The 9417-nt window shown below is 38.2% G+C and overlaps 1 pseudogene; it reads right to left on the minus strand.

Annotated features, from left to right (window-relative positions):
- Positions 1–631: 631 nt before the first annotated feature.
- Positions 632–9417, minus strand: part of LOC115067349 — a 108783-nt pseudogene continuing 99997 nt past the window's right edge.

Below are 9417 nucleotides of genomic sequence, written 5' to 3' on the forward strand. Positions count from 1 at the left end.
ATTCATCTGTAATATATAGTGCTTTTCCTCATGCCACCCAAGTTTAAAAATCATGAACTACAAAAAGATTTATTCCCCCAAAAAATAAAATAACAATTTTGGTAGTAGATGTTCAAGACATCTTGTAGCCCTTTTAAAACAAAGCCCCCAAATTCTTTGACCCTCCTTCTGTCCAGCAGTGCCTCTGTGTTTCCTGTTCTTGACTCTGTAGGCTACAGAGGAAGTCAAGGCTGAACCAATTTCTAGGCTGAGTTTTTTCAGAATCTATAAGTTTGGACTTTCCTCTGAAGCACTCACTCTGGGAACCCATTACCTTGCTGTGGAAGTTAAAACTGCTTGATGAAGATGCCTGTAGGTTGAGGATGATTGCCAGTAAGACTTGTCAACTGTGGGTGATCTACCTTTGAGATGGACCTTGGAGCTCATTCAAGTTGCCTCCGCTGATAACACAGGGAACAGAAATGAAGTAAATTTTATCGAGCTCCTCCTGCATTACAGAAGTGAGGTTGCTGTTATAAGCCAGTAAGTTGCAACCTGTTCTGTTGTGCAAAACTGGAAATCCTGACAAAACTGAAACTTAAACTTGAGTTGGACTCAGCTTCTTCTACTCTATTTCATCCTTTCTCCTGTACTATTCTTCAATTAGAAAACAGTTGGTCTCCTAAAAAGAAGAAAGGAAAAATAATTAGCCATAAAATTATACCTGAACTTCTGTCACTGCTATCGGCACACCTCCCAGAACCTGATGACATGCTAATTATTAATTAGTCAGGGAATGGAAGTCCTCCATTTTTCACTGGTACTTTCTAGGTCTATTCAGGAGCTTGAAGCTTCAATTTGAGATTTGGTATTAATCTCTTGCCATAGATTTTCCAATAGTAAGAAAAAATGTACAAGCTGACTTAACAACCATATACATATAAATACCCATGGAAGATGTATTTGTACAGGATTAGGACAAATCAGAACAAACATGTTTCTGACTTAGTCAACAGATGCCTTGAAGAAAACAAGATATAGCTCATTGAATGAATTGATTTTAACAAAGAATAACCCTCAAAGCCCTAAAAGTATATATTTTAAGCTATAGATTAAAAAAAAAAAAAAACTCTAGCAATCAGAGCCCCTCAACTCTAGGCAGTTGATGTGATTCAGGCAAATATTCTCATATTGGATGTGACATCATGAAAGACAAGAATGTGTGGGGCTTGGAGAAGTGAAGGAAAAGGCAGGGTCAAAGATGCAGCTAAATTTCATAGTATCAATATGTTATAAAGGGTATTAAAGTTCTGGAACTTGTGTCAGTTTAATTTAGACTTCTTTTTCTGATATAATTAAAGTTCAAGGTAAGATGTCAGTTGAAAACAGGGTAGATGAATCTGAATGCCATGGGGGAATTCAGCTTAGAGATGTAAATTTCTACTGTGTTTGTATGTGATTATTATTTGAAACTCTAAATCTAATTTGTATCCCTGAGGGAGAAACTATATAATAAAGAGAAGAGAAATTCTTGTACAAAAATTTGAAAGCTTTTCATCACTTAAGAGACAAGAAAAAAAATGAATGTAAGGTTGCAATAGAAACTGAGTAGAAAACAAAAAAAGAAACTCACATAAAGCAAGGAAAAGAAGGTGTGAAGTAGTTGGAATTACTCAAAATATTTAAGGCAAAGTTAGGAGATATTTATAAAACTCATTAGTTTAGTGATTTGACCATCACTTATTACCTGGAATAAATGGAAATTTCTCATATCATGGGGAAGAAGCCTAGATCATAAAATGGGGGAGGGGTGAAATGTTTATAAGTAAAAGGGCATACAGCATTAATCACTGCAGGTATATGGCTAGCTCATCCCTTATGTCATGACAGGAGAGATACATCAAGAATAGGACATGGGGTCCAGGGAGGACAGTGGACTTTGTTGTATTTTCTTTGTTAGACCATGGTAATACTTGTTACCTCATAGGAAAAATTTGATTGTAGTTCTAGTTAAAATGGAAGAAAAGCATATCAGGTGTGAAAACCTAAAATCATAGAGGGAATGAAAGTTAAATTGTTGGTAAGAAGGATTTTTTTAATGGAAGAAAATAGCATTTCCTACTGTATCAGTACAAAGTTTATAACAAATTTAATATTGCTTTCTTCCATAGGTTACTCCACCCTGAATTAATTGCCACTGAGGTAGTAGTAGTATAAATCTAAATCTGCTACTTCATATTTTCCAATGGAGGAATCTTCAAGAATATTGCTTTGTTTTAATTTTGGACTTTTTCCATCCTTCTTCCTTTCTCTACTTTCTTCTTACACATGAACTTAAAATACAATGAATGAATTATTACAGGTCTTTACTATTTTCTTATAAGGACACAACCTGTTTTTGTTTGCTTTCTGCTGTGTTAAAACACTCTGACCACAAGCAGAAGAGGAAAGATTTATTTGGATTACAGGTTATAGACTGTCACTGAGGGAAATCAGGACAGAAATTCAGGGAGTAACCTGGAACAGATATGGAGGAACTCTGTTGGTCAGCTTGTCCTCTGGCTTGCTCACAGGCTCATGCTTAGCTAGTTCTATTATGCAGCCCATGACTACCAGTCTCGGGAAGGTGTGGCCCACAGTGGTAAAGGACCTACAAGATAGCCAGCACACGTGCACACAGGCTGCTCTGATCTAGGCAATTACTTTATCAAAGCTTTCCTCTCAGATGACAGTAGGCTGTCAAGCTGATCATTAAGGCTAACTAAGATGCCCACTTTACTTCCAATCTAAGATTTGTCTCAGGGATCAGTTTAGAACATATTGGCTCAGAATTTTGACTCTCTTTCTGCCACATTTAGGTGGAATAGATACTAAATTAGCCAGTTTCTCATGATAGAAACATGAACGTCAATACTTTTCCACTCAGCTTCTGGAACTCCAGGAATATTTTTCTAATTAACAAATCTTGCTTAGTTTCTTTTTAATATTTTATTTTATTTGTATTAGTGTATTGCCTTCATGTATATAATTGCACCCATGTCATGCAATGCCTGCAGTGGTCAGAAAAGGGTGGTGTTGAAGTCCCTGAAACTGGAGTTATGGAGGGTTGTTGTCTGCCATGTTGGGTGCTGAGAACCAAATCTGGATCTTCTGCAAGATGCCTTTAACTGCTAAGCCATCTCTCTAGCCCCTTGCTTACCTCCTTAATATCTTCAAAGACGGCTAATTGGACAATGCTGATAAATGTAGGGACCGATGATATGGGTTTTAGTTCTGAGTTATTAAATACTCACCACATGACAATGAATAGTTTATTTACTTCGTTGATATTTAGGAATTTGGCTTGGTAAAACAGAAGGAATGCAGAACCTACGTGAATAAGATGTCCATGATGATTCTGTTAGCTGGGGAGATTTCAGACATCTTTCTTTCTGACTGTATTATCCTGTCCTTGATTTTGTGAACATTTATTATCTTTGCCTCTTTGAGGTGGAAATCTTCTCCCAGCCTCTTCATGGTTTTATACACTAAACTGTGTGTGTGTGTGTGTGTGTGTGTGTGTGTGTGTGTTGTATGTATGTGCACACCTGTGGATGTCTGTGTACTTGTAGTATAAGTGCACATGCATGTGTTTGTGCATGCATGTGGAGGAAAGTGTTCAATGTCAGGGGACTCCCTCAATTGTTCTCCTCCTAAATTTTCTTTTCAGCATCTATCACTGTTGTATAGCAATTTCCCTCTGAGATAAAACCCTCCAAATTGGAGGGAAGCTGGATGCACAACAAGATGTTTTGAGAGGAATTGAAGCATTCCATCATTCAGGGAAGTCCAGGAAGTAAAGAACTCAAAAGTTTCAGGAAGTCCCTATTGACCAGGTTCACTAGATCCCTTCTTCCCTAAGACATCTGTGAGATATTCTCAGAGCAACAGAGCTGGCCGAAAGAGCCAGACATCAGCCAACCAGCCGAAAAGAGGCTCAGGCCAATTGACCTCCTTGCAATGGACAGTCTTCAACCTTTTGAGCTGCCTGCAGGGTGTGCAGTGCATTCTAGGTTTCCAGCTGTCTTGAGCTGTCAACCATGCTGTTGTAGGATTTGGTAACACAGCTGTCCTTTTCTTTTCTGCTCCTGTGAGTAACCACTCGTTAATACATCTGTGAGTAATCCTAATAAAACTCATTAGTTCGCCAAATTAGAGTATATTGATATTCATACTTTGGACTACCAATGGTTCCATATCAGGGAGAGTAGATAGATATTGCTCACATCTTCCTAGGAAAAGTTTCATACAGTAATCACTGAACCTGGAGTTCAGTGATTCAATTCAACTGGCTGTCTAGAAATCTCAATAGATCAGAATGTTTCTGCTCACCCCTAGCATTACAAAGATGTACTTTCAAACCTGGCTTTATATATAAAGTGAATTTATACTCATGTCTTCATGCTTGCTTGCACAAGCATTTTACTGACTGAGTCATGTCCCCACCTACCACAAATGGCCATGTTAAGGACTTTGAGTCATTTATTCAAAACCAAGTAAAACAGATGCCCTATCTCCAAGTCTTCAAAAAAAAGGTAGGAACTTAATTGTGATTAGTAGCAATTAGTAGTCACACAGGGTATATTTATATTCATCAAGCTCCCCCTATTATTGCCCCCTATTGTCTTCTAATTAATTCACCTGAAACCTTAAAAACTATCCTGCCTTCTGGTCCAGTGGGGCTATCTCTCCTATTGATATTGTCTTGAATAAAGTCATTTTGTTTTTCTGGTGGTAGTGGTTTTTGGGCAATTTTTCCTTCAAATGCCTTTGAGAATTATTGTAAAGATTAGATTAGTTAATATGTGGAAAGCATTGGAAGTAATGTGTGACATGTAATCCTATGTAAGATTTACCTAGTTTACCTAGATGTTTCACTAAATTTTGTTTTTCCCACTGGGAGACCTGTCTTCACTGCAGGTCTCTTTGGTCCTGACGCAGATTGACAAACCAACATAAGACGTTCTATTTGGACTTTGGTATGGTGTATATGACATCTGGGGAAGGCTGACTTGCAAAGCATAAGCTCCCATAGTCCATCTTCTACATTTTGACTGAGCTTTGAGATCCACACCACCATGGCTACTCTTCAGGTCCATGCCCTGCCAGAAGTTTACCAGGTGTCTGCACACCATCTTGCCTGGCAGGTGCACATGGGCTGGCTTGCCCTGCTAGCCCACCATTTGCTCCTCCTCCAAATGGTGACAAATCCTCCTCATTTTCCCCAGTGTGCTATGCTTTTCTCTGGGTCTCTAGACACACCTCCTCTTTTCCTTGGAGGACCTATTTATTCAACACAAGAAAGCAACAGTCTCTCCCAGCTATGGACCTTAGCTGTTATAATACCAAACTCATAGGCAAGATACACTCACTGGTGCAATAGTGGTATGGTTATTTCAGATAACTAACCACCTTCTGATTGGACCTGAGATCTGCTTCAGATGTTTTGCTAAATGGACACATAGTTAAACTGTAGTCTATTTTTGTTTACGCACATTTACCAGTGTTGATCTCAGTCTTAATCAGAGATATTATTTTGCAATGGGAAATAGTTAATACAAAGACTTTTCTTTTGAGTACTCAGCCCTAAATATGATGACTACATCATGTCTTCCAAGGTACAGAAAACATGTCAAGAAAAAGCAGCAGGAAGATTGTATGAGCTGGAGGATGGGAAGGAGTTGTATGAAATATTCCCTTTTTCCAATGACATAGTATTGAAATCATGAACATAAGGAAGCTGTGGCTAGTTTTATAAGACCTGGGCACACACAAAAAGATGTTAAGGTAGGAGCTAAACTAGTTGGAAAGTAGAAGGGGCTTAGTAGGAGTAGCAGGGTATTGGGAAGTGAATGTGATCACAATATATTTTACATATGTATTAACTTGTCAAAAATCTCTTTCAAAGTTTAACAAAAAAAGGGTAACTTTAATTATTAGTTGATGACTGAATCATTCTTGAAGTAAGCATAACTGACAGTATGTTAAATAAAATTTTTCATTGTTATTTGTATAGAACTAGCACCTTTCTATCTCTGAATGTGTGTGTGTGTGTGTGTGTGTGTGTGTGTGTGTGTGTGTGTGTGTGTGTGTGTGTGTGTGTGTGTGTGTGTATGTTTGCCTGTGTGTGAACTCAGGCACTCATGTGTGCCTACACACAGTTAATAGATGTTTTCATTACCTTAGTCTTAGTGCAACATTCCAATCCCTTAGCACCAGTCCCGGGAAGCCTTCAATGTAGAGATAGAGTTACTTTCATTTGACATTTTGGTTAGGAAAATTCCCTTCCATCAGTAAGGTATAATTCCCTTATGGACAGGAAACACATTGCATTACTACAATGCTTGATGTTTTAAAGAAATTGTTGTATTTGTGAGTGTCAGTTCTTGCAAATTGTTGCAATACTAATACTAAATATACAATGATTTTGTGTTTCAGTGAGCATTGCTAGGTATAACACCAGTCTGTCAATGCACAATATTTTATTTATTTTTTTTTGTAGAATCTGAGATACACAAATATATACATATTTATATATGTGTGCTTGCTTAACCCTTTAGTTGAACTGTTTTTTTATTAGTTTCCTATTTAAATTTCAGAAATAACAGCTCAGATAGCATTATATGTGCATTAGGTTTGTAGAATTAAAATTCTGTAGAGCAATTTGAAGGGCAATATTTCTCCCTTGTGACTAACAGTTTGAAAGATTTAGAAAGAAGGCAACGTTCAGAAAAACTCATTGCCTCAGGCAATTTCTTTCTGTGTGAATTCCTGTGGGCATTGAAATGTATTAGCTTTGTTTCTATTAGTTTTATAGTGGAGAATTTGTCAAAAAGCAAGGGGTACCCAATAAAGAGTTCAGAAGCAGCCTTGTGAAATCACCTGCTAAGTGAGGTATTCTCAAATCCCCAGACTACTTTTATGGTAAATTTGTTGGCTTTTGTTGGGTTTTACTCAACAGAGCTTCTCTCTGTGACAAAAGCAAATTTATTTAGTAGGGACCCTATATTAGCTGCAATTCTAGGATATCCAAAATAAAAGCAGGAAGATAAGAAAATCTTTGACCATTCTATTCTCTGTAACTAGTAAGTGCATCAGTAGATTTTTTTCCAAGAAACTAATACAACAATGAGATCCAAAAAATAACAGTTATATCTCAAATTTTGGTAATCTTTGTAATTTAGTGACAAAGTACCTAAGCATACATTGAAAGAGTATTTATATGTATTCAATCATTGTGGAAAGAAACATAAATCTAGAATACGATCAATTATATACAAATCTGTGTAAATTAAACTCTGTTTCTGTCAATAAGATTGGGCCAATTAATTATTTTCGTAAAGTCTTAATACCTTCATTTCTATAAGAAATAACTGAGTATTCTTATGGGTTTTTATGTCCCTGTACATGAATTAAAATTCCTTACTAAAGAATGTGTCTTATCATAGACTATATTTGCATTTTTTCAAAAATATGAGTAATATTTATTTTTGAAGAATGTGAATGAAAATTATCCATGGTGTGTAGTAAGCAAATCGTAGGTCTTTCCCCTTCTTCTGGGGATCTGAGATGGAAGATGTTCAGTGTCCTTGAGGTCTGAGTTGGAGAATGGACTCCTCAGAAGTAGAGGGCCTCTCTCTGCCTCCTGTATTCTTGTTGTGATATGTGATTCAAAAATTCTTACTCCTGGGAGGCCATATTGCCCATGGGGTCTACTACCATGTTGCTACAGTCAAATTTATTTTAATGCCAGAAAATGAGCTTGGCAAAGTGGTCACTGAGGCAATAAAGGCACTATCATCAAAGAAAAAAGAATGAGTGTTCCTGTAAAAGTTTTGGTGGACAACTTAATCCTCAGTATAGCCCAGGATCCTATTTAGGGGACCTTCTAATACTTGCTTTACTGTTGGGAAACCCTGCTGTTAGGGTTGTATTTCTCCATGTCCAGATATCCCTAAGGGGCTCAGCGCCAAATGAAAGGACTCCCCTTTTCAGCAGGAGGCCTCCTGCTCTCTTCCTGGCTTACCTGGAAAGTGCCACCAAGCACGGATGCCTGACCTTATTTGGAACATGACCTTTTGCATAGCTACCTGGAGTAAAAACTACCCCCAGTTTTTTTTCTATATGATAATCAGGCATTGCCTGATGGTCAGACGATAGGAGTCCACTACCACATATAAATAAAGCATATTATGAGCACCTATCAGCTGAGGCTTTGTCTACTGCCTCCACACTATAATTTCTCTAGTTCTTCCACTGAATAAATGGAGCTGTTTCACTGAGTCTGGAGCTGTATCACTGCTGTTTCACTGCGCAGTGGGACCAGCCTCCACAGAAGGGCTTTCTTCTGTCAGTGCTCACTGGCCGTCCTGACTCCGTTCACCACTTCTGCTCCCCCTGCCCTCATGGACCGGTGGCCAATGACCCGCGAAGAGAGGGAGAGAACCCCGCACTTTACTGCTTTCTTGATCCCATCATATTTGAAAGCTTTCTCTGGGTAGACTGTCAGATCTATCATATGGATATATTGAAGTTTAGACTGTAGAAAGCCATACCAGAGAGCTTCCCATTCAGCTCTGGGATGATCTTGCCCATCAAGTTGGCAAAGCCAGCGGACAATGGAATCAGAGATGATGTTCTGAGCAGTCTCATGACTATCATGTGCATTGCAAAGAGGTACAATCATTGACCTTCTGGGTGGCAGTGATGGCATGAACTATGGTGTTGAAATTGCATAGATACTCTTGGCCATGGTGTCTAAGAAGTTTGTGGTGCAGGAAGTATTAAAAACATTCTTGAATGAGTTGTTAAACTTCTTCTGGTTCATACTCATCACAAACATAATGGCATCAGCAGAAGGGGCAGATATTAAGACCCTTTTGACTCTACCCTTCAAGTATGCCCTCTCCTTTTCCTTGACAGTACAAACACTAGTAGATTCCACAACATACTGGGTACCACCATCACTCCATTTGATGTTGAAAGGATCATACCCCTTCCACTTGATGACATACTTCCCATTCTCATGATTGACTGTGTGGTGGCACTTGCTATAGATTGAATCACACTAGAACACATAGACCATGTAGTTGAAGTCAATGAAGGAGTCACTGATGGAAAGGACATCTACTCTGCCAGAGTGGAAGGCAGCACCAATTGTCAGGTGCCCCCAGTGACCAAATTCACATCCACTAACATTCACCACCTCGTCTCAGGGAAGAGGCTGTCCTGCATGAGAAGATTCAGGTCTTTTGGAAAAGAGAGGATCAGAGTGTCCGTTATTAATTCTTAGAGTGTTTATCATAAATGTCAGATGCACTTGTAAAATCTTTACATGTATTAAATTATTTCACTGTTCACCACAAAGTTGGATTTATATATATATATATGTATGTATAT

This window comes from Nannospalax galili, unplaced genomic scaffold (assembly GCF_000622305.1).
Source record: "Nannospalax galili isolate Female #2095 unplaced genomic scaffold, S.galili_v1.0 scaffold625, whole genome shotgun sequence".
Classification (NCBI taxonomy): Eukaryota; Metazoa; Chordata; class Mammalia; order Rodentia; family Spalacidae; genus Nannospalax; species Nannospalax galili.